Source organism: Zootoca vivipara, chromosome 2 (genome assembly GCF_965207765.1).
Source record: "Zootoca vivipara chromosome 2, rZooViv2.hap1.1, whole genome shotgun sequence".
Taxonomy (NCBI): Eukaryota; Metazoa; Chordata; class Lepidosauria; order Squamata; family Lacertidae; genus Zootoca; species Zootoca vivipara.
This window is the reverse complement of record NC_142584.1, coordinates 18357062-18380489: the sequence shown is the minus strand read 5'-3', so window position 1 is coordinate 18380489 and position 23428 is coordinate 18357062.

The following is a 23428-nucleotide window of genomic DNA, read 5'->3' as shown; positions in this document are numbered from 1 at the left end:
GCTTGGAATCTCTCTGGCTCCCCGAGTAAGAGATGCTCACTAAGCTTTTATTTCATCTGCTTCTTTGTGAATGTGAGTTAGTCAGGGCTGAGAGATCAGGTCCTGCCATCCCAATCTCCACCCCCCCTCCAAACACTATGGCGGGGGGGGGGGAGAGGGAGAGAATACAAATGGGCTAAGAAACCTCTTGGATATTATTAATAATGGGGAGGAAAAACCCACAGCCCGCTTTGCCATTGTTGGCCTTTGATTTCTGATCCCTCACTCTCCTCTCAAGAGACAGATGGTATAAAAATATTGAGGCTGGGAGTCTAATTTGTCACAAAACACAGGAAAACTACAGCTAGCCTTTTATCAAGCCGTTTCAATTCTGTTTTGAGGTCTGTATACTGCAATCACACCCTCTGGTTAGTGGAGAATTGAGAGCTCTGACTGGGATGCAAAGGGGACCGAGTTGCATATTTTGCTTTCCTTTAATTAACCTGCAGATTAAATTACATATTACAGTATTTCAATAAAGATGGTGGCCATTAAATGGACAATTTCTCATACACTGTCCATACTGCCCCCTTACACATAGTGTAAGACAATAAAAAGTCAGGTATTTGAATATATTTCGGCTACGAAATATAAAGAAGCTAGATTTCAAGGTGCCATCTCTTTATTTTTGCTTTGAAGAGTTCTGTGTAGGCTGAAAGCTTGCTTCAGGCATTTTGAAGGCTAGCTGTTCCAATAAAGGCATTGCTTCCGTTGCAGACAAATCCTTCACTACTGGGGGAAATATCACCTTAAAGCATTATTCCTTGGATCAAGAGTGGCACGCAGTTTGTTTACAACACTAACACCCGAAACCCTTTCACGGGAAAGGGCAGTTCCACATTTTGCATGTGTACATGATCAATGAGCAATTGGATTGTTTGTACAGCGGCATCCATGTCCACCAAACCCTCTACAGAGTTTCATAAGCAAAAGAAACAGAAAAAAAAGAAAGATTGTTCCTTGCCTCCCAAGGAACAGTGGAGAATAAGCAACAGAAGCTGGGAAGGGAGAGAAGGAAAGCAAGGGATGAATATGCAATCGGAGGAAGGTTACACCTAATTTGGGTTTAGTTGCAGTTGGGGATGAGGATTAAGGGGTTCAATCAAAGCTTCTGGGGAAAGGTGAACTTCTGAGAAGGAATCTGAAGGTAACCATTGAAGGATGGAGCCCCAGGCATAAGGGACAGAAAGGAAGGATGGGTAGAAGTCACTTAAAAGAGCATAAGTCCTGTGAGCAGTTGAGGGTTGTAGAGCTGCATGGAAAGGTCACAGGCAAGGACATCCATCCAGTCGGTGCTTTTAGCCACAAAGACAGAATCTTGGACCAGGATATAAATCCACTTCCCTTCTCAGTCATTGTTTGGGTCCCTGCATCTTTCTTCTTGTGCGGCTTCTGTTAAATGTGACCCCCAGATGGGCTCTTTGCCACACACGCACACACACACACCATCCCTCCATCCAGCCCATGTCAATCAAGGTTCTGGTTTCTAAGGGGCATGGTCAGGATCCGTCTGACTTCCTGTGCAACTGCACTGCTGTCTCTGAGAGCAGAAAGAGAGAGGCAAAGGAGGGTGCTTTGCTTAAGGATCAGAGTAAGGATGGATCAATAACAGGCCCTGGACCCGCTCCTCTCCAGCAGCAGGCAAAAGGTAAAAAAAAAAAGGTAAAGGATCCCTGGACAGTTAAGTTCAGTCAAAGGTGACTATGAGGTTGCGGCACTCATCTTGCTTTCAGGCCAAGGGAGCCGGTGTTTGTTCACAGGCAGCTTTCCGGGTCATGTGGCCAGCATGACTAAACTGCTTCTGGTGCACTGTGGGGCACTGTGATGGAAACCAGAGTGCACAGAAACACTGTTTACCGTTCTACCACAGCGGTACCTGTTTATCTACTTGCACTGGCATGCTTTCAAGCTGCTAAGTTGTCAGGAGCTGGGATATTGCAATGGGAGCTCACTCTATCGCGGAGATTCAAACCGCCGACCATCCAATTGGCAAACGCAAGAGGCTCAGTGGTTTAGACCAGCAGCAAGCACCCTGAGACTGCTCCAGAACTCACATTATATAATAACAGAATCATAGAACTGTAGAGTTGGAAGGGATCCTGAGGGTCATCTAGTCCAACCCCCTGAAATACTGGAATCCTTTGCCCGATGTGGGAGCTTGAACCCACAGCCCTGAGATTAAGAGTCTCATGCTCTACTGACTGAGCTCTCCCTGGTTGAGGGAAATAGTAGGCTACAAGATTTCTTGGCTAGTTCAAATTTTCATTTTGCTTGTAAAGGAATACATATTGTTTTCCCTCCCTCATTTGTGTTACTAAGAAAGCAATGGGGTACTTAAAATGCAATCCACCATATGTACAGTATATGTGTATTGGTGTGTTTGTGTCCCAGAGTTCTTTAGGCTCAGGGTCCCACAACCTGCTAATCGATGCATTCCTCAGAGAGACATGTAGCTCCTAGCTGACCGACCTTGCTGGTGGCACTGTGGTCTAAACCACTGAGCCTCTTGGGCTTGCCGATCGGAAGGTTGGCGGTTTGAATCCCCACGACGAAGTGAGCTTCCATTGCTCTGTCCCAGCTTCTGCCAACCAAGCAGTTCAAAAGCACACCACTGCAACTAGATAAATAAGGACCACTGTGGCAGGAAGGTAAAAGGCGTTTCCGTGTGCTCTGGTTTTCTTCACTGTGTCCTGTTGCTCCAGAAGTGGTTTAGTCATGCTGGCCGCATGACCCGAAAAAGCTGTCTGTGGACAAACGCCGGCTCCCTTGGCCTGAAACCCCATAGTCGCCTTTGACTCGACTTAACCTTTATATATATATATATATATATAACCTTTTTAGCAGTTTATGTGTATTGGTGTGTTTGTGTCCCAGGGTTTTTTAGGCTAAGGGTCCCACAAGCTGCTAATCGATGCATGCCTCAGAGAGACCTATAGCTCCTGGCTGGCTGGCCTTGCGTTTGGGAAGGAAATGCAGCCCTCTGGGACGAAGCTTCCAAGTGCGCTACGTAAAAAGAGACTTCTGGCATTTTCATATTTCATGCTGATCGTACAAAATTGATTTCTTGAAAGCAGAACCTGTGAGCTGTGTGCGAAATGAAGCCTTGATGCACATTCTCAGTCGTGTCCCATGTATTTGTCATGCACTTGTGTAAGGAATTTGCACGCAATCTCTTTTGTTGTGTGCATTTGCTGTACGTTGGGCGACAACTCCTGAGAATAGGAGACACATAGAAATGCACATGTTTTGTGTGCTTACGTTTTCGATTTGTAGGCTGCCTTTTGGTTGCAAGTGAACCCTGCCTGGGCTTCCGTAATTCTTGTACGTTATCTTCACAGCCGGCGCGCCAGAGTTTCCAACTAATGTGAAACTTGGCGAGGGATTGGATTTCTCACATCTTCCCCAGTTGTCAGAAGAGATATTTCCAATGAATCTGTATCTTGGCTGTGTTGTTTATGGCTCTGCCCTTTGCAGCTAATGGAGCAGACATAGGGACATGGGGAAACTGTCGCGCCTGCGACTTGCTTGCCGTGGGATTCAGCTGCCTCTCATCAGCGCTGGTGTTGTGTTAAAGGATTTCAACCCGATATCTGTCAGAGAAGGTGTCAGGAGGTCAGCCAGGACCCTTAGGGGATCCCCCTTGATAGCCTGCCCTGTCCTTAGGAATCATACACACTGGGTGCCCATTGTCATTGGGCAGAAACAAAATGCTTGCACCCTGCCCTAGAAGAGAGAGAAGCAGATGGGGGTCAGGAGAGCCAGTTGCTCGCTGGCGGCATTAACACAGAGAAGGGGCAAGGGTTCCCCAGCTGGTACAAAGCTTGGGCTCAGTGGCGGGAGTCAGGCAAAAATATCCGGAAATGTCTGATAAGCCAGCCCTTACCTCGAGATGACCTTTGGAGCCAACACCTGTACGCAGCTGTGAATCTTTGGGCCTTGTCCTCCTTTTTCACAGTTTGGGATTCTGTGCAGCAGGAGGAAAGTAAGGGAGCGGTGTGTTTTCCGAGGAAGTTCCAGTATTGGGAGCGATTCTGAGTGAAAAATAAACTGCCTCCGAAGAATGATAACTAAAAAAATGTAAGAAAACAATGGTGTGTGGGGTGGGTGTGGGTGTGTGTGTCCACAAATAATACAGGTGTGAAGGGCGTGAATTCGGACATGCATTAAAAAAAGTAAAGGTAAAGGACCCCTGACAGCAAATGACTCTGGGGTTGCAGCGCTCATCTCGCTTTACAGGCCGAGGGACATGGCGTTTGTCCGCAGACAGTTTTTCCGGGTCATGTGGCCAGCATGACTAAGCCGCTTCTGGTGAAACCAGAGCAACACACAGGAAAGCTGTTTACCTTCCCGCCGGGGCGGTACCTATCTATCTACTTGCACTTTGATGTGCTTTTGAACTGCTAGGTCAGTTCCTGGGCCATGCATTAGTTAGTTGCATATGAATATCCAACAGATTATTGTTCGGCGATCACATTTCATGCAGAGATTGCTATATTTCCCCCCCCCTTTGCTTTTGTAGTTTGTTGTGAGGGATCCAGGCTGTATCATGGGTTTAACAGGTGGCTTATTTCCTCAAAGATTACCAAGCTTAAAAAGTGCAAGAAGGCAAGTAAGGGTTGGATGAAGGGAAACCATCATATAAACCAGGGATGTGGAACTATAACTCTCATGATCCCTGGCTGGGGCTGATGGGAATTGGAATCCAACAACATCTGGAAGCCACAGGTTCCCCATCCTTGATATAAATGTACATTGTGCAGGTAGGTGCATCCATTCGGTGGATCTAATCTAGATTATTGCTGAGCAGAAGGCAAAGAGTCAGAGATTAAGGGAGAGATTGAGGTATTCGCCATTAGGAAGCTGGGCAGGATAATTTGGGGTAACTCAAGTTTCTCATGGCAAATGGTATGTGAGCCACTGTGCACCTCTGCATAATGGGGAAAGGGTCCTTTCTGTAACCAGCTCAGCCTGGTCCCTTCTAGACCTGGGATGAAAAGGAAAGCACGCAGATCAGTTTTTGTACCCAGCACAAACACACCTAGCCTCGGGTGAAAGCCAGTACTCCATAGATCAGAAGAATAAAATTGAGCAGGTCCTGAGTGAAGATGAAGATGGATTTTGTCATGTTGTTGAGAGTGCTCACAGTCCCTGTATAGACTATAAGCATTCAAGCTTGTCCTTCTCCTTCCAGGCAGGCTTTCTACCTCCTTATTATATATTATATATTATATATTATATATTATTATTATTTATATATTATGTATTATTATATGTTTATTATATAACTTTTATATAAATTTTTATATTTATTGTTAATATATTTGATTTTTACGTATGCGTGTTTGTGTGTTCATTCTTCCTTGTGTGTTCATTCATCCTTCATCTCACACCCCCCCCCAAAGAAAATGAATGAAACTTTCATAAACAGTTAGAGAACTCATCTGGGGTGAGTCAGATGTAAGTAAGGATGTGGGTAATGTATCAAGTGCCAACCAAGAGACATCAGGCTTTTCTCAGGCAGCCTGGAAAGATTGCAACATCTTTCTCTTCCACAGAGCTTTCTCAAGGACCTTAAAATGTGTGTGAACGTATAATAATAATAATAATAATAATAATAATAATAATAATAATAATAATTTATACCCCACCCATCTGGCTGGGTTTCCCTAGCCACTCTGGGTGGCTCCCAACAGAATATTAAAAACATGATCAAACATTAAAAACAGGGCGGTCTCAAGCCGGTTGGGCGCCCTGGCGCTGAGGCGCGGAGATCGCTCCGGCGCCCCCGCCCTCGCAGCGTGCAGCACACCTTCCGCGTGGCTTTGCCGCGCAGCGCCCCCCCTGCCAGCCCGGCGCCCCATGCCACTGGGACTACACCTAGAGCCGGGGCTGATTAAAAAATTCCCTAAACAGGGCTGCCTTCAGATGTCTTTTAAAAGTCCGATAGTTGTTTATTTCCTTGGCATCTGATGGGAGGGCGTTCCACAGGGCGGGCGCCACTACCAATAAGACCCTCTGCCTGGTTCCCTGTAACCTCACTTCTCGCAGGGAGGGAACCGCTAGAAGGCCCTCGGAGCTGGACCTCAGTGTCCAGGCTGAACAATGCAGGTGTAGATGCTCCTTCAGGTATACTGGACTGAGGCAGTTTAGGGCTTTAAAGGTCAGCACTGACACTTTGAATTGTGCTTGGAAACGTACTGGGAGCCAATGTAGGTCTTTCAGGACCAGTGTTATATGGTCTCGGAGGCCACTCCCAGTCACCAGTCTAGCTGCTGCATTCTGGATTAGTTGTAGTTTCCGGGTCACCTTCAAAGGTAGCCCCACGTAGAGCGGGAGATAACCAGAGCATGCACCACTCTGGCGAGACAGTCTGCAGGCAGGTAGGGTCTCGGTCTGCGTACCCTGTGTTCAAGGGAGCCCTGGTGCTTGTAATCTGTCTCCTTCCTTCCTTCCTGCCTGCCTGCCTGGTGGCACTCTGTCCTTTCAGCCCCAAACCCTCCAATTTGGAGACCCCGCAACCGGACCTCAATCTTCTGGAGGGAAACGCCGGCTGCCTCCTCCCTCCTCCCCTCCACCTCCCAGGGTCCAGCAAGTCTTCGCTTGAAGCGGGCGCCGTCTAGGAAACAGGGAGAGTCGTCTTCGCTTGAAGCGGGCGCCGTCTAGGAAACAGGGAGAGTCGTCTACCTTGAGATGGGCCCATTCCCCCAGTAGGCCTGACGGGAAGCAAAGTAGCGGAACTTTCCCATTCGGAGGGCTAAACTGTGCCTCTTCCCTCTCAATTATTCTGTTGTGACGGGACCCGGAGACAAATTGGCATGTCAGAGGCAGCTGGAGTGGGTTTGGAAGGAGAATTGTGCAAATGAATACAGATGGGCTTCAGGCGGCTGGGCCGGCTCGCCATTTAATCCAGGGCATGTTTGCAATAAAACAAGCGCTTCCACGCCGGGGTCTAAATTGGATGAAAATTGTCCTTGAACGGCTACATAAACCAGGAACTGTTGGAGGGAGGGAGAGAGAGAGAGAGAGAGAGAGAGAGACAACAGGGAGGGGGCAAAGAAACACTGGTTGTTGTTTTTTTAAAAAAATTAGGGCTGCCATTTGTCTGGTTTTACCCGGACATTACCTGGATATTAGGCAAGTCAATTAAAAAAAATCACAATTTTTGGGGGGCAATTTTGGGGTATTCCTTAAAAAAACCCTCAACTTTTGGGGTAGCCTGGTTTTTCCTTTTTGCAACCATGGGTGTAGCCCGGGGGGGGGGAGGAAAGGGCAGACGCCCCCCATCAATAAAAATACATAAATGACTGAGTTTCTGCCCCCCCCAAAAAATCCTGGCTACGCCCATGATGGCAACCCTAGACTAGGTGTACAGATTTGGAGAGGGGAGGGGGCGGGGGCGCGCGCGAGCCTTTGTTTTTGAACGTGGGTTTGGCCCGTTTCGGGGGGTGGGAAGGAGCTGCACGTCTCCAGGGCAGCCGGAAATCCATCTGTCTCCTCTGCAAAATGTAAGCAAAGCAAGTCGAGGGCCCGGCAGGGCTTTATTGAAATGAAAATTGACTTGATTGTTGGGGATTACGGAGCGTGGCATGGAACGGCGCGGCGGATAATAGATTTGTTAGCATAATAGAGCCCGTCGCCAGGAGCTGTTAGCGTCATGCCTGGGTGGAGAGCACGTTTTTGCGGACAGCTCGTACATCACAAGATGGAGCCCCTGGAGGGCCCACCATCAACAAGGCAAACAGCGCTCGCTGGATCCGACCCCCCCCTCCCTCCGACATCCCTGCTGACAAGGGGAGGAGGGGTGTGTGTTTTTGTATGTGTGTGTGTGTGTTTGTAGGGTGGTGTATTAGGGAGCCAAGCGAGAAAAGGTGCAGCCCCGAGGTGTGTGTGAGGGGGGCTGGAGGGCAGGTGGGAATCGCCGTCAAGCTTTTATTGGCCGATGCTCAGCAAAGTTTTATGGGATCGTAAAATGCCCGGAGGCTGCAAGAAATGAGAAGGCGACGGGATGCATAGAAGCGGCACACTCTCGCCTCTCTGGTCGCCGGCGTGAATGTGGGGCATCTCGCACGCAAAGGCGCCCGCCGAGCAATGGGGGAGAAGATCGTGGGTATTAAATAGGGCAAGGCAGGCGGAATAATGCCAGGGTTGCCATATTTCGAAGAGCAAAAAAAGAGGATGCTATGACGACTCATTTCAAATACCCCTACTATACTGTGTTGTTGTTGTTTTATTGTTTTGTTGTTTAGTTGTGTCCGACTCTTCGTGACCCCATACTGTATGTAGGCTTTATTATAGAAGCTGTGATATATTGCTTAGGGGTGCAGGGGAAGAAAAGAGGAAAGCAAGTCTTCGGCCACCAGTTATGTCCATGTCTCACCCAGAAAGTATAGCAAGAGACATTTTGGCAATTTTTTTTAAAAAATCCACCCGGACGGGAATTTTACCCCTGAAAAAGAGGGTGTGTCCTGGAAAACGAGGACACACAGCAACCTTAAATTAGGATAACGTGTATCACAAAAAAACCACACACACACACACAGCATGTAGGAACGCACACCGGAGACATGGGCTCCTGCAAACTAGCACAGATGTGTGTCCAAAGGTTACATTCCTTTTTTTGGCCTGCAGCAGCTATGCAATCTGATCAGCGATATGGCTGCATTTGGACTGATGGGTGGAGCAGAGGCAGCTGTCGAGCTATGGAGTTGCACACACCGCTCTGTGTACACACATGATACATCCGCGCGCGGGGATCTCAATTGCAGTTCGTAGGGCCCTTTTTGCATACCTGGAAGGACCCTGACCAAATTGCCTTGGTGCTTCTAGCGCGCACGAGGACCGTAGCAAGACACATCCTTGCAAACATTCCAAGCTTTTCTGGGGACACTTAGGGAACATGGGCTAAGCCCCAATTTGGAGGGCTGATTTGGCCACCCAAGAAAATGCCTCCTACCAATTTTGGCAGCAACACACACACACACACACGTTGTTGTTGCGGGGGGGGGGGTAGTCCAGCACCCTGATAGGGATGCAAATCACCTCCCTCCCCAGTGATCATAGAGTAATAGATCTAGTCCAATCCCCTGCAGCATAGAGATCACTGCTAAAGAATCCCTGACCACAAAACCTCTGTTTTAAAACTTTCCTTACCTTCTGAGGCAGTCTGTTCCACTGTCAAACAGCTCTTACCGTCAGGGCACTTTCCCTAATGTTTAGTTGGAATCTTCTTTCTTGTAATTTGAATCCATGGGTTTGGGTGCTGCTTTCTGGAGCAGCAGAAAGCAAACTTGCTCCACCTTCACGCGGAATGTGAAGATGGCTATTGTATCTCCTCTCAGTCTTCTCTTCTCCAGGCTAAAGGTAAAGGGACCCCTGACCGTTAGGTCCAGTCACGGACGACTCTGGGGTTGCGGCGCTCATCTCGCTTTATTGGCCAAGGGAGCCGGCATACAGCTTCCAGGTCATGTGGCCAGCATGACTAAGCCGCTTCTGGCGAACCAGAGCAGCACACAGAAATGCCGTTTACCTTCCCGCTGGAGTGGTACCTATTTATCTACTTGCACTTTGATGTGCTTTCGAACTACTAGGTTGGCAGGAGCTGAATTTATATTCCCAGTCTTTGGGTGTCTTGTCTTAACTCAGTGATAGGCCACCCAAAACAGAGGAATGGGAGGCTTAGTTGAGGAGGAGCACCCATAGCCCTGAACCTGTTTTCAGTGCCTTCCACCTGCACCCACAGCTCTGCGATTCCTGACTTCGCCATGCCTACTCACGTACATGCATACACCGAGAGAGAGAGAGATACACACACATACCACTTTATGTTGTATAATATAGTATCAATTAAAGTGTTTGGCCATAATTGGTGATAATGAGCCAAGCCTCCCCAGAGATGCCGCAGGCAATTAGCAGGACCCGCCCCGCCCCTCCTCCCCTCCCAGCCCCATTTAGTGGGCTGCCTGGCGGCAGGCCTGGCTCCCTGCCCGTCGGCTGCTCGGGAAAGCTGCTCTTTATTAAGGGCTCCTAAGGTGCAGGCAGGTCCCCGAGCTGTCAGCCCGGCCCGCTTTGCAGTCTTGTCACGCTGTTTAAATTGGGCTCAGCAGAAAGCAATTTAAAGAGTGTCAGGGCAGGCGGCTGACTCTGGTGGCAAAGGGCCCCCATGCCGGCGGCTTGATAAACGAGATCCAGCCTGCCACAGCGAGGTCGATAACCAGCAGGCTGAGCGTGCTGTGGCAGAAAAGGGGGGCGGAGCTGGGGGTGACCCACCCCTTGCCCCTCCGAAACCTGCTACCCTGCCTGGCAAGCTTGCGCCATTCCTCACAGTGCCCCCTACTGGAAGTGGAATGTAGAGCAGGGGCCTGAAATGTTACCCTGTCCACTCCGGCCTGCCTGGGCTGGAGCAACTCGGCTAAATGAGGTTAACCACGTTTGGGGAAATTTAGGTCCACGGCGTACGTCTAAAGCACAGCCACATTCAAGGCACATGACTTTCCTCAAAGAATTCTGGGCGCCGTGATTTGTTAAGGGTACTCATGTGTTTCAAATGGGCATTGAATGGACTTTAAACGTGTGGTTTGGATCTTCCCCCAGTTTAGGAGGGGAGTGAAGTCAGGGAGGGCATGACAGAATTGTATAAATTTTTGCACGGTGTAGAGAAAGGGGATAGAGAGAACTGTTCTTCTCTTACTCCTCTCTCTCTCTCTCTCTCTCCCCCTCATTCAATGAGGCCCAAAGGTAGAAGATTCAGGATAAATAAATTAAGGTTGCCATACGTCCAGATTTCCACAGACATTGCTGGGATTTCAAAGGCGGAATTGATTTCTGGGGGGGGGGGGTCCAAAAGACAGCGCTTTGTCCTGGATCTTCGGCAAGTCAATGGACTTTCGGGTTTCCCTAAAAGAAGCTCAAGGATAAAGCCTCAACAGCTTTCGGGGTGCCTTGGGGTTGAAACTGAATTACTCCTTCACAGAACACATCCTGGTTTGACTGCACTGGCTACCAGTTAGTTTCTGGGTTTGACCTATAAAGCCTTAAATGGCTCAGGACCTTAAATACCTCAAGGACTGGCTCTCTCCATATGAACCTCCCTGGACCCTGAGGCCATCTTCTGGGGCCCTTCTTTGTGTGCCTCCTCCACAAGAAGTCTGGAGGACTGATGAACCTTTTCTGCAGTGGCTCCGTGTTTGTGGAATGCTCTCCCCAGGGAGGTTTGGCTGGTGCCTTCATTATACATCTTTAGGTGGCGGTCAGATAGGCCTTGGGCTGATTGACATCCGATGCCCTTTTAAAATGTGTTGTGGAAGGGGCAATTATTGGGTTGTCTTTATTTTTATTGTGTATTTTCTGTTTCTTATACATTGGTACCTTGGTTTAAGAACAGCTTAGTTCATGAACAACTTGGATTAAGAACGCTGCAAACCTGGAAGTAGGTGTTTTGGTTTGTGAACTTTGCCTTGGAAGAAGAACATGTTCCGTTTCCTGCTGAGTGTGTTCCATTTGTAAATTGAGTCCCCCGCTGCTATGGAAAAGCACACCTTGGTTTAAGAATGCTTTGGTTTAAGAACAGACTTCCGGAACGGATTAAGATCGTAAACCAAGGTACCACTGTATTGTGATTGTATGTTGCGAACTGTCCTGAGATCCTTGGGTGTAGGGCAGTATAAAATTAATAATAATAATAATAATAATAATAATAATAATAATAATAATAATAATATTTTGTGGTTCGCTTCCACAAGGGTGTGTGCATGTTAAAGGTATCAGGGTATCACACTGGTATCAGGGTATCACACTGACTCAGGTTTAAAAGGATGTGTCTTGTTGGTGTAGTTCAGAGAATGCAACTGAGCAGGGGAGTCACTGTGCCAGTACTTCCATACAATATTGATCGCCACCACCCCATGCAACTTTGCACACTTCACAGTAGATGCTGTAGCCACCCGTGCATTATTCTAAGAAGCTATCACATTTCCCAAGGTGCAACACATGGAGTATCACTGTGTGCTCGGTAAATGCAATATCCCTCCAGTGGAAGTTATCATCTCGACCAAAACACACACATATACTTTGAAACAACTGTGCTGTTAATGGTCAGTAACCCAATTGTACAGAAAGGTCCAATGTCTACAGGCCTTTTCTGACCTTCCCCTTCCCTGCTGACATTTTTAAAATGTGTTTAGAGAAGTGGCCAGAAAGTAACTGAGGATGCTTGTCTTTTGTCATGTTGGAAGGGTCAGACAAGAGGATTTAGTTCTCTCTCTCTCTCTCTCTCTCTCTCTCTCTCTCTCTCTCTCTCTCTCTCAATTTTCATTTATAACAAATAAACATTTCAACAATAAAAAAGAATTTAAACAATTCTTACATATCAAACCTCGACTTCCTCTTTCAGCGGTTCCATGAATTTACCCTCTTTCTTCTTCTTCTGCATATCCCAATTAACTCTATTTATTCTTTTCCTCATCTATTTCACAAATGTTTTAGAAACTGCAAGTTTTTACCATAATCCTGCTAATGTCTTAGTTTGTTTGCAATTTGTTAGTAAATATTCAATAAACAATTTCCATTCCTTAATAAAAAAAGTTTATTATCTTGATTTCTTATTCTTCCAGTAGGTTTTGCCATTCCTGCATGGTCCATTAATTTCTGTAGGCATTCTTCTTTCATCAGGACTTCTTCTTTCCATTTTTGGGCAAATGTCATTCTTGTGGCCGTAGTTGCATACATAAATAAATTTCTATCGTGTTTAGGTAACTCTGATCCCGTAATTCCCAAAAGAAAAGCTTCTGTTTTTTGTTTACAAATGTTACCTTAAACATCTTTTTCAATTCATTATATATCATTTCCCTGTAAGCTTTAACCTTATTACAAGACTACCACATATGAAGAAAGTTACCTTCTTTCCCTTTGCATTTCCAACACATACTCAATTTTGATTCATAAATTTTTGCCAATCTACCTGGTGTTAGGTACCATCTGTATAACGTTTTCACATAGTTTTCTCTTGAACCATAACGAGTTCTGTATCTTTTAAAGAAAAGAAAAGAAATCTACTTTCAGAGGTGTTTCCATAAGAATTGCCTAGCAAGATCAGACTTCAGCATTCTGCTTCAAACTGCTACAGTCATACCTCGGTTTAAGTACGCTTCGCTTTGAGTACTTTCAGTTTAAGTACTCTGCGGACCCGTCTGGAATGGATTAATCCACTTTCCATTACTTTCAATGGGAAAGTTCGCTTCAGGTTAAGTACAGACTTCCGGAACCAATTGTGTACTTAAACCGAGATACCACTGTACATGCCTTTAGACATATGAAGGTAATTTCTATTCAGTATCCAGTATTCAGAGGTAGACTTCTGCTGTAACTGGAATGTCTGTTTACATCAGAGTTGGGGAGTCTGTGACCAGGAGGTCTCTAGGCTGGTTGGGATGGCGAAACTTTCAAGAACTACAGAGCACTTTTGCAAGATTTCCCACGCCATGAAGGCAGCTGTTCACTGAGTGCCACCCGTTGACCTCATGTTTCCTGACGAGAGTTGGCTGCAGATACGAAGGGGCCAGTAATTTCACCTGTCACTCAGGCAAGGGATACGTTATTGAGCTGTGTGGCAAGTGAGATTGCAGAGTGAGTGAGGCCAGGGTCCCAGGGGTGTCATAGAGAGAGCCCGCTTGTCTCCCTGCGACACACCTAAAAGCTTTGTTGGGGCTGTGGTGATGACAGTGGTGCTTAAGGTTTATTAAGAAGTCCAATTCCAACCGAGGAGCTCAATCTAGGACCCTGATGCTGCAGAAGAACCAGATAGATCCATTTGTGGAGGGATCCAGCATGTGTGTGGGGTGAAATCAGAGCAGTGCCCTTGTGGTTAGTCCCCTGTCTTGAGAGAAACACTGTTCAGGGAACCCAAATGCTACCTGGGCGGTCTTTCCATCAGACAGTAGCAGAGGGAGGAAGGGAAGCTATGGAAGACCACCCATCAACACAGCTGAGAGGCTAGCAACTTTCCCTTCCTCTTCCCCTGGAACTTTTTTTTTTGTCCCAGCTGGTTATTAGTAGAACTTGCAGCTAAGAAGTTTTCTTTTTTCCTCTTCCCTCCCAAACAACTTTCCTTTTGTGCCATGTCTTTCAGACAGTAAGCCTGTTTTTATCGATCTGCAAGCTTCTCTGGGGAGCCTTTTTTTGTTTTGCAGAAGGGTGGGCTAAAACCCTTTCAAACAGCGAAGTAAAGGAATAGCCCAATAACTCTTCGATTACGGAGAGTTGGGAAACCTGATCCTTCCATGGAACTTTGAATGCAAATGGTTTCCCTGGCGAAAGCTCCCTTTTAGCACTCCCGTCTGCCTGCAGCTCTGACTGCGAGGCTCAGCTGGGTTCCTTGAGCTCCGGCAGGATGTTTTATGGCACATGTTAAGGTTGGAGGCAGCCTGTCAAGAGAGGAGCCTTCTCCCTGCGCAGTCATGCCTGTTGCCTTGACGGGCTGGGAGGAGCGACACAGAACTGGACACCTGCCGGCTTTTCAACACAAACAAGGACCGGGGGGGGGGAGAATTTCCCCTCCCCTCCCCCTGCCGAGCGTCACCTCTTGCCCATGCTTAATGAAATATTGAAGCAGGTTGCTGGTGACAGACAGCTGCCCGCCGCAGGCTGCACAGCAGCAAGGGACGGGGGGAAGCATTGATATTAGATCTGAAGACTGACAGGGGTAATGGATGGGTGCAAGGAAGCAGGCCGGGTCCTGAGTGGAGAGATGCAAAAGTCCTGCTGCAAAGATCGGCAGGGGGCAAAGGGGGAAGGGGCAGAGAATCCCTAGACGGCTAGAATGATGCTGCAGGGGCAATGCCCTTGACTTGGTCACCATCCTGTGTGAGTGCCTGGAGGCGGTTGGAGGATGGATGGCGGCTAAGAGATTGAGGTTGAATCCTGACAAGGCAGAAGTACTGTTTTGGGGGGACAGGAGGCAAGCATGTGTGGAGGACTTCCTAGTCCTGAATGGGTTAACTGTGCCCCTGAAAGGCTAGTTGCACAGCCTGGGAGTCTTTTTGGACTCCATGGAGGCACAGATCAATTCTGTGTCCAGGGCATGGAGGCACAGATCAATTCTGTGTCCAGGGCAGCTGTCTACCTGCTTCATCTGGTATGCAGGCTGACACCCTACCTGGCCGCAGACTGTCTCACCAGAGTGGTGCATGCTCTGGTTATCTCCCGCTTGGACTACTGCAATGCACTCTATGTGGGGCTACCTTTGAAGGTGACCCGGAAACTACAATTAATCCAGAATGCAGCAGCTAGACTGGTGACTGGGAGTGGCCGCCGAGACCATATAACACCCATCCAAAGACCTACATTGGCTCCCAGTATGTTTCTGAGCAGAATTCAAAGTGTTTGTGCTGACCTTTAAAGCCCTAAACGGCCTCAGCCCAGTATACCTACCTGAAGGTGTGTCACCCTCTGCAGGGGCATCGCAAGGAGGGTGCGGGGGATGAGGTTCGCCCCGGGTGTCATGCCTGGCGGGGGGTGACAAAATCCCCCCGGGTGGATCAGCATGGTGGTACTTGCACCCCCGGCGGGCAGATTTTCACCATCGTTGCGATCGTTGTGAAAATCTGCCTGCTGATCGCACAAATACGCCCGCGTGCAGCGCTGACACCCCCAGGAGGATCGCCCCACCTCCGTGGGAGGATCGCCCCACCCCCAGGTGAACATCATGTTTGCCACTCTGGGTGCCCCAGCAGCTTCCTCTGCCACTGACCCTCCAGACCTCTCAAGGAGGAGACACATGAAGAAGGGCCTCAGAAAATAACTTTGCATTGGGCCTGGAAACTCATTCGTAACCAGTGCAGTCAGACCAGGATCGGTGTCCGGGGAGCAACCTAAGCACCAAATTCTGCACCAGCTGAAGTTTCTGAACAGTGTTTAGATGCCGTTGCCCTCCTCATCCTGGTAAACTGAACCCACACAACTGACTCTGCCCACATGTTTGGTGGCCTTTAAACCAGAGATTACCAAACTTTTCCCCTGGGACCCAGGTGGCGCTGTGGTTAAACCACTGAGCCTAGGGCTTGCTGATCAGAAGGTCGGTGGTTCGAATCCCTGTGACGGGGTGAGCTCCCATTGCTTGGTCCCAGCTCCTGCCAACCTAGCAGTTCAAAAGCACGTCAAAATGCAAGTAGATAAATAGGAACCGCTACAGCGGGAAGGTAAACGGCGTTTCCATGTGCTGCTCTGGTTTGCCAGAAGCGGCTTTGTCATGCTGGCCACATGACCTGGAAGCTATACGCCGGCTCCCTCGGCCAATAATGCGAGATGAGCGCGCAACCCCAGAGTCGGTCACGACTGGACCTAATGGTCAGGGGTCCCTTTACCTTTACCTATACCTTTACCTAAACCAGAGATTACCAAACTTTTTCATGTTGGCGACACGCTTTTTAGACGCGCATCATTACGTGCGGCACAGTAATTCAGTTTTACTAGCTATCCAGAGGTTAAACTAATCATTTTCAACAGGATTGCTCTGTTGTATTGCTCCTTGCAAGGAATAACTTAATCCTGTCCACCTGTGTACCAATTTGGAGGATATGACAGGGAGCAGGGGACATGTGTCAGCACACAGGACATTTGTTCCATGAATCAGCGGGGCGTATCGGCTGAGTTCTCCTGAAATTAATGAGCATGACTCACTTGGGTCCATTGCTTTTCATGGGCCCACTCTTAAGGATGTCTAACGCTGGATACAGCCCGATATTTGGACGACTACCACCAAATATCCCCTTGCTCTCTCGTTTTGGGAAGCTCCACCAAAAAATTGCGGTTACCACAAATTACCAACGTCGGTTCTAAAAAGCCATGACACAAAAGGAAAAAAGAACGGGAGGGTGGAGGGGGAAAACAAGCTCAAGCACAAGTCCTTGAAGTTACAGTTGAATGTCAGTGGCAGTTCTTTTTATATATATAGAAATTTATTTATTTGGTTTTTCAGATTAAAATTTTACATTCACATATCGAACATACAACATAAAAACAAGATTCCAAGGATTTCCCTCCTCCCCTTTGTGGGTCCTATTGTAAATCATTTCCTCCTGCATCTTTTATGATAATCCAAATCTTTTACCTCTCCATTGTATCCACCATTATGCTACAAGTGATATCCCAATCCTACTAATGATCTAAACTGTTTACAATGGTTTTTAAGAGGTTGATTTCTTTTTCAACCCCCCCTTGCAATACGTTTAGGTTTTCCCAGACATTTTGCCAATTTCGCAAAAATATACCCGGACGCCAAAATGCTGCTACGGAAGCTCACTCCATCACAGGGATTCGAACTGCCCACCTTCTGATTGGCAAGCCCAAGAGCCTCAGTGGTTTAGACCACAGTGCCACCCCCATCCCTAGTTTTGGGAATATGACAACCCTACTACGGACTATTCCCCCAAATGGGGCTAGAATGCAGACGAGATCCATCCAAACCCCTGTTGTTTTTCGGAATACTTCCTCCTAGGGAACTTGTTCACTAAAGCCTTGCCTCTCCCCTACCAGAGCTAGGCAGGGGGAGAATGATGCCTATTGTTGGGGAAGTGGGGAGGGCAGAGCATTGGGGGGCGAAGGCAGCTTTTGTGTCCCCACTCCCTCCCCACTTTTTCTCAGCTGGGATTTACTGTCCGAGGAGATGCACTGCGCTCCAGACCATATAAAATTAGTCATTTCCTAAATCCACCGGCCCTGCGCTAATAAATGGCAGCCGGGCCGTATATCACCTGCATGCCAGCAAACGCCAAGATTGATATCTGCAGGGCGGCCTGAATTAATTCCTTGGACAAGCGGCATTTATTAAGCATTCTGAGGATGTCAGATGAAGAAATCCATCCTGCCCTCGCTGGCAATTAGGCGGGGAGCGAAAGATCAGGGTGGATAGATGGGGCTCCCAGCGGGGTACAGATGCCAAGGGTCAGTGCCTGTCCTAGCTGCAATAAGCACTCGGCTCCCAAGAAACAGGAGGCGCTCCCCACCCCCCCACCCCGCCCCTGCCCTTGCTTGCCAGCCCTATTCTGCTCTGCAATGGGCACGATGCTACTAGGAATAGCAAAAATAGAGGATGGAGGCAGAGCTCCTAAATCCAGGTTGGATTTTTGTGCTTTTTCTGATGTCAAGAATTCCGCAATTGTGCTTGAAAATAGTAATAAAGAAGGTTGTCTCTGAGCATATGGAGAATGCTCACCCCCCCCATGACAATGGAGTGATCACAATGATGCAGAAACCTGTTTTAAGATGTGAAATTATTTCCTATGTATTCCAACGACAGTTGTAAGTGAATTGTAAGTCTTTTCTAAAACAAAGAAAGTCTGGGGGGGGGAATGGGGCGGGGCGGCCTGAGTCACAGAAATAGGGGCATATAATGGTATAAAGAGGTGTGGGAAATAGCTATTAATGATAAACTAACGTGTCATTAAGGTAAGATGGAGAATATGCAGGATAAATGATTTTGAGGAGATATGGAGGGTGTTTGTAGAATTTGTACTGTTAAAATGGAAAGGGGTCAAACCATCGCAAGTGTTGAAAATTTGGAAGGCTAGATAGTTACAATGGAATGGCCTTGATGGTGAGGTGCCCATTTTTATTCTAATTTATTTGTGATTATGACTTTGTATATATAAAAAAACTATTATCATCTTTAAAAAAAGAAATACAGTAGGGGTATAATTCTCAGGAAAATTTGGGTATCCATACATTTTTTAAAATATATATACAGTATACTGTTTTACAATTTAAGTTTTGCTCAAGCACTGTTGTTCCCATGGGGTGTGCACATAAGAAGCTCTATGAGTATACCTGATAATGTCAAAATGCGAATGGAGTAAAGACATGTTTCCTTCAGCTTTACTAGTTAGGGGTGTGGGTGACGCTGTGGTCTAAACCACTGAGCCTCTTGGACTTGCCGATCGGAAGGTGGTTCGAATCTCTGCAACAGAGTGAGCTCCTGTTGCTCTGTCCCAGCTCCTGCCAACCTAGCAGTTCAAAAGCACACCAGTGCAAGTAGATAAATAGGTATCACTGCGACGGGAGGGTAAATGGCATTTCCATGTGCTCTGGTGTCCATCACGGTGTTCTATTGCACCAGAACCGGTTTAGACATGCTGGCCACATGACCCAGAAAGCTGTCTGTGGGCAAACACTGGCTCCCTCGGCCTGAAAGCAAGATGTGCACCGCACCATCCAGGGGTCCTTTACCTTTTTTAGCTTTACTAGTCAGGGAATCAAGACGGTCCACATCCACCCTAGGAATTAGATTACTATTACTAGGAATGCACTGCGTGTTCCCAAGCTAACATATCTTGCCTGAAAAGGTTTGTGAGTATGTGTATTGGCGGGACGTGGATGGCGCTGTGGGTTAAACCACAGAGCCTAGCGCTTGCCAATCAGAAGGTCGGCGGTTCAAATCCCCGCGATGGGGTGAGCTCCCGTTGCTCGGTCCCTGCTCCTGCCAACCTAGCAGTTTGAAAGCACGTCAAAGTGCAAGTAGATAAATAGGTCCCACTCCAAGCAGGAAGGTAAACGGCGTTTCCGTGCGCTGCTCTGGTTCGCCAGAAGTGGCTTTGTCATGCTGACCACATGACCTGGAAGCTGTACGCCGGCTCCTTTGGCCAATAACTCGAGATGAGCGTCGCAACCCCAGAGTCGGTCACGACTGGACCTAATGGTCAGGGGTCCCTTTACCTTTTGTGTGTGTGGAAGCCTTCTTTTAAAAACCCCAAACACCTCACTTTGCTAATCTTTGTACATGTTTGAAGCACCGACTGGCTGTTGCATTGGTATCATAAAAAGAGATCCTCTCCCTGTGAATAATGAAGTCATAATGTAGCCAGCTAGATCTGACTGTGTAATGTCACTGAAAACCTATGAAGCCAATTCACTGCTTTGCCCTCGCTCTGAATGGGAGTGCTGGCATCCAAATGACGCTGAGGAAGGGAGCTTGGCTATAAATGCATGGATATTTAGATGCAGAAAGGATAACACCTCTGCTGTAACATTTTGGACCCATGTGAGCCCAAGTAAAAAATTAACAAAAAGAGGTACCCTTCTTTTTAGCACAGGGCCAACACATTAAGAAATGTAACCTCCCCAATACCTCTTTGGCTCGGGTCTCCTCATGTCACATTTGTATATTGCCTTCTACAACACATTTAAAGTGTTTTATTTGCAGCTGTGTAACTGAGTCCCATGTGACAGCCCTTAAGATATTTGAAGATGGCTATCATATCTCCTCTCAGTCTCCTCTTTTCCAGGCTAAACATACCCAGCTCCGTCAATGTTCCTCATAAGGCTTGGTTTTCAGACCCTTGATCGTCTTGGTTGCCCTCCTCTGCACATGTTCCAGCCTGTCAACATCCCTCTTAAATTGTGGTGCCCAGAATTGGACACAGTATTCCAAGTGTGGTCTGACCAAGGCAGAATAGAGTGGCACTATGACTTCCCTTGATCTGGACTTCTGTGGATGCAGCGTAGAATAGTGCCCCCCCCCGGCTGTATCACACGGTTGACTCATGTTAAACTTGTGGTCCGCCAAGACCCCTAGATCCTTGTCATGTGTACTGTACTGCTAATTATTTTCTGAGGGTTCCCCCAACGCTCTGGAGCCGATCTGGGGAGGACACTGAGGAAAGAAAGAGAGTCCTCTTGCACTATTGGTAATCCTAACGCCGACGGGATGAGTTAGTAAATTGCCTCCCTTTGTCTAGGACTGTGGAGACCCAGATTCAAACCTCACTCAAACCATGAAGTTCACATTGTGACTCTGGACTAGTCTACCTCACCCTCGCCTACTCCCCGGGGTTGCTGTGAGGATAAAACAGGAAGGAGAATAAGGCTTATTAGAGCCGAGCCACGGCGTGAGAACCAGGTTCTTTTGTGGTGTGGTTGCTCAAACTGACTCCCAGGGACAAAATTCCTGCCAGGACAGGCCTGAGGCATTTTGCTGCCTGAGGGGAAGAACAAGATGGCACCTCCACAGACACCTTCATTCCATGTACTGAAGCTGACTGGACTAGCAGCGGAATCTTAATTTCAACAAAGGGAAAGAGACAGTATCCTTTGCCACACCTGAGGACCAGAGTGGCAGATCCGACCCATTGATTCAGAGCACACCCAACATGCAAAGAAAGCACACAAGTCCCCCAGAGAACCCTGAGAATTGTAGTCTCTCCCCCCCCCCCCCGAGCTCCAACTCCCAGCACCCTTAACAAACTACAGCTCCCAGGGTTCTTTTGGAGAAGTCAGGTGTGGATTTAAATTTATGGTGTGGATCTGCTGGTGCAAGGCAGACAGAGGGGAACATGCCAGCACAGGGTGGCGTGAGGGCAGGTCGGAAACAGCCAGTGAAGGGGGTGGTGAAGGGAGCTGCCTCCTGCTGTCAGGGGCTGTGCTGAGCAGGGCTGCACTGCACTGAGGAAGAATGGTGGGAGTCACCCCCTCCCCCTGACCCTGAATCTTCCCAGGAGCAGGAGGACAGAATAGATTTGGAACAGTGGTTTGCAGAGGGGCATAGTTCAGAAGGCAGAAGCTGGGAAATACTGGGTGGGGAACAGCTAGCAGAAGAAACACTGGAAGAGAGAGGGTTAACAGATTCATAGTCTCTGGATAGTATTCACACACATCCCCTTCACCAAAGTCCCGGAGAGCTCAGAAAGTGGCAGAATGGAAAACACAGCAGCTCCAAACTCAGATTACAAGAGATATTTGTGATGTAGATTAGTAGGGATGGGGGGAGTAATCCTTAATTGGGAGCACTGCCATTTCTAGGAAATGTGTTCTTTGTTCTTTCACTGTGATTATTAAAGAATCTAACTGGTAAGACACTCCTTTCGTTTGATCTTCTTATTTACTGCCACGGGGGAGGAAGCCGATTCTCTGGAGTCTGACACCCACGTACACTCCAGCATGGCTGCTGCCTATGGGTAGGGCTGCCCTATTTTCTCCCTTGCTCTGCACAACACCTTCTGGTGGCGTAGCTGTTTCTGGAGGTTTCTTTGCAGAGCCCGTGGTGCCTTATGTATTATGAAAAAGGGCCCTCTGAGAGAACAGCCTCGCCAATTATCTGGAGCAAATAAGCTTGGCTTCCTACAGAGTCTGTAGGGTGGAATCTAAACACAAATTTTTAAAAAGCTGTGAAAATGCTTTAAAAAAAAACGTTTTGAAAAATACTTTGAATTTGGCATGGCTCGCTGTCGCCATCTAGTGTCACGTTTGTATATTGCGCTTTATAACGTTTTATTTGCAGCTGTGTAGCCAAGTACTAGGTCTGCTTCCTTCTCCTATGCGCCTCCTTTGGGGAGTGGAGAGCAGCTGGGAACCAGACTTCCAACAGCTGGGCTTGGAAGTGCCAGGGTATCCCCCTCGGTGTGTGGGGGGGGGACTCTTGTCTCCATGATATCACTCCTTCCTTTCGTCGTATGTCCCCCCCTTCTCCTCCCCCTCCCCACCATGTGCAGAGACAGCCAAGAAGAAACGCAAACATTTCGGACAGTGTGTCTCCGCCATCGATCACCTGCGCACGCCCCGCTCCGATGAGACCCACTCCCCGCTCCGAGACAGGTTTCCGTGCCTTATTCCCGATTCGGCTCATGCCCACCTGAGTTGCGCGCTGACAAATAGACATTTAAATCAGACAATTAGCTGGCCTCCGCTACTGACATTTTTAATGTATTAATGTGCATCAACAGCTAATACATAGAAAATTCCCCTAATAACAGTGCTTGGGTAAAAGGGGTTGCTTTGCCGCTCTGGAGATGGCAGTGATATACGACTCCGATGGGGCGCTGGACCTGCAGTTCGCATTAATTACCAGCCGACTGACAGGCCGACGTGACAGCGTGCAATAGGCAGCAACCCCTTTATAATATCTGTAGCCATTCTCTCTCTCTCTCTCTCTCTCTCTCTTCTCTCTCTCTCTCTCTCTCTCTCTCTCTCTGTGTGTGTGTGTGTGTGCGTGTGTGCCAGTGAGAGGGATTTACATTGTGCATATACAGTGGTACCTCTGGTTAAGAACTTACTTCATTCCGGAGGTCCATTCTTAACCTGAACCCGTTCTTAACCTGAAGCACCACTTTAGCTAATGGGGCCTCCTGCTGCCGCCGCGCGATTTCTGTTCTCATCCTGAAGCAAAGTTCTTAGCCCGAGGTACTATTTCTGGGTTAGGGGAGTCTGTAACCTGAAGCGTCTGTAACCCGAGGTACCACGGTATTTGTAAAAACTCCACACAGGTCTATCTGCCTGGAGTGCAAATGTTGTAAACCAGGGGTCCCCAGACTTACCGGCGTTTGGGCCGGTTCCCACCGCGCCGATCACGCGGCGGGCCGGGGGGCGGGGGAGCGCGCGCCTGTGCGGGCCGGTGGGCGGGGGAGTGCGC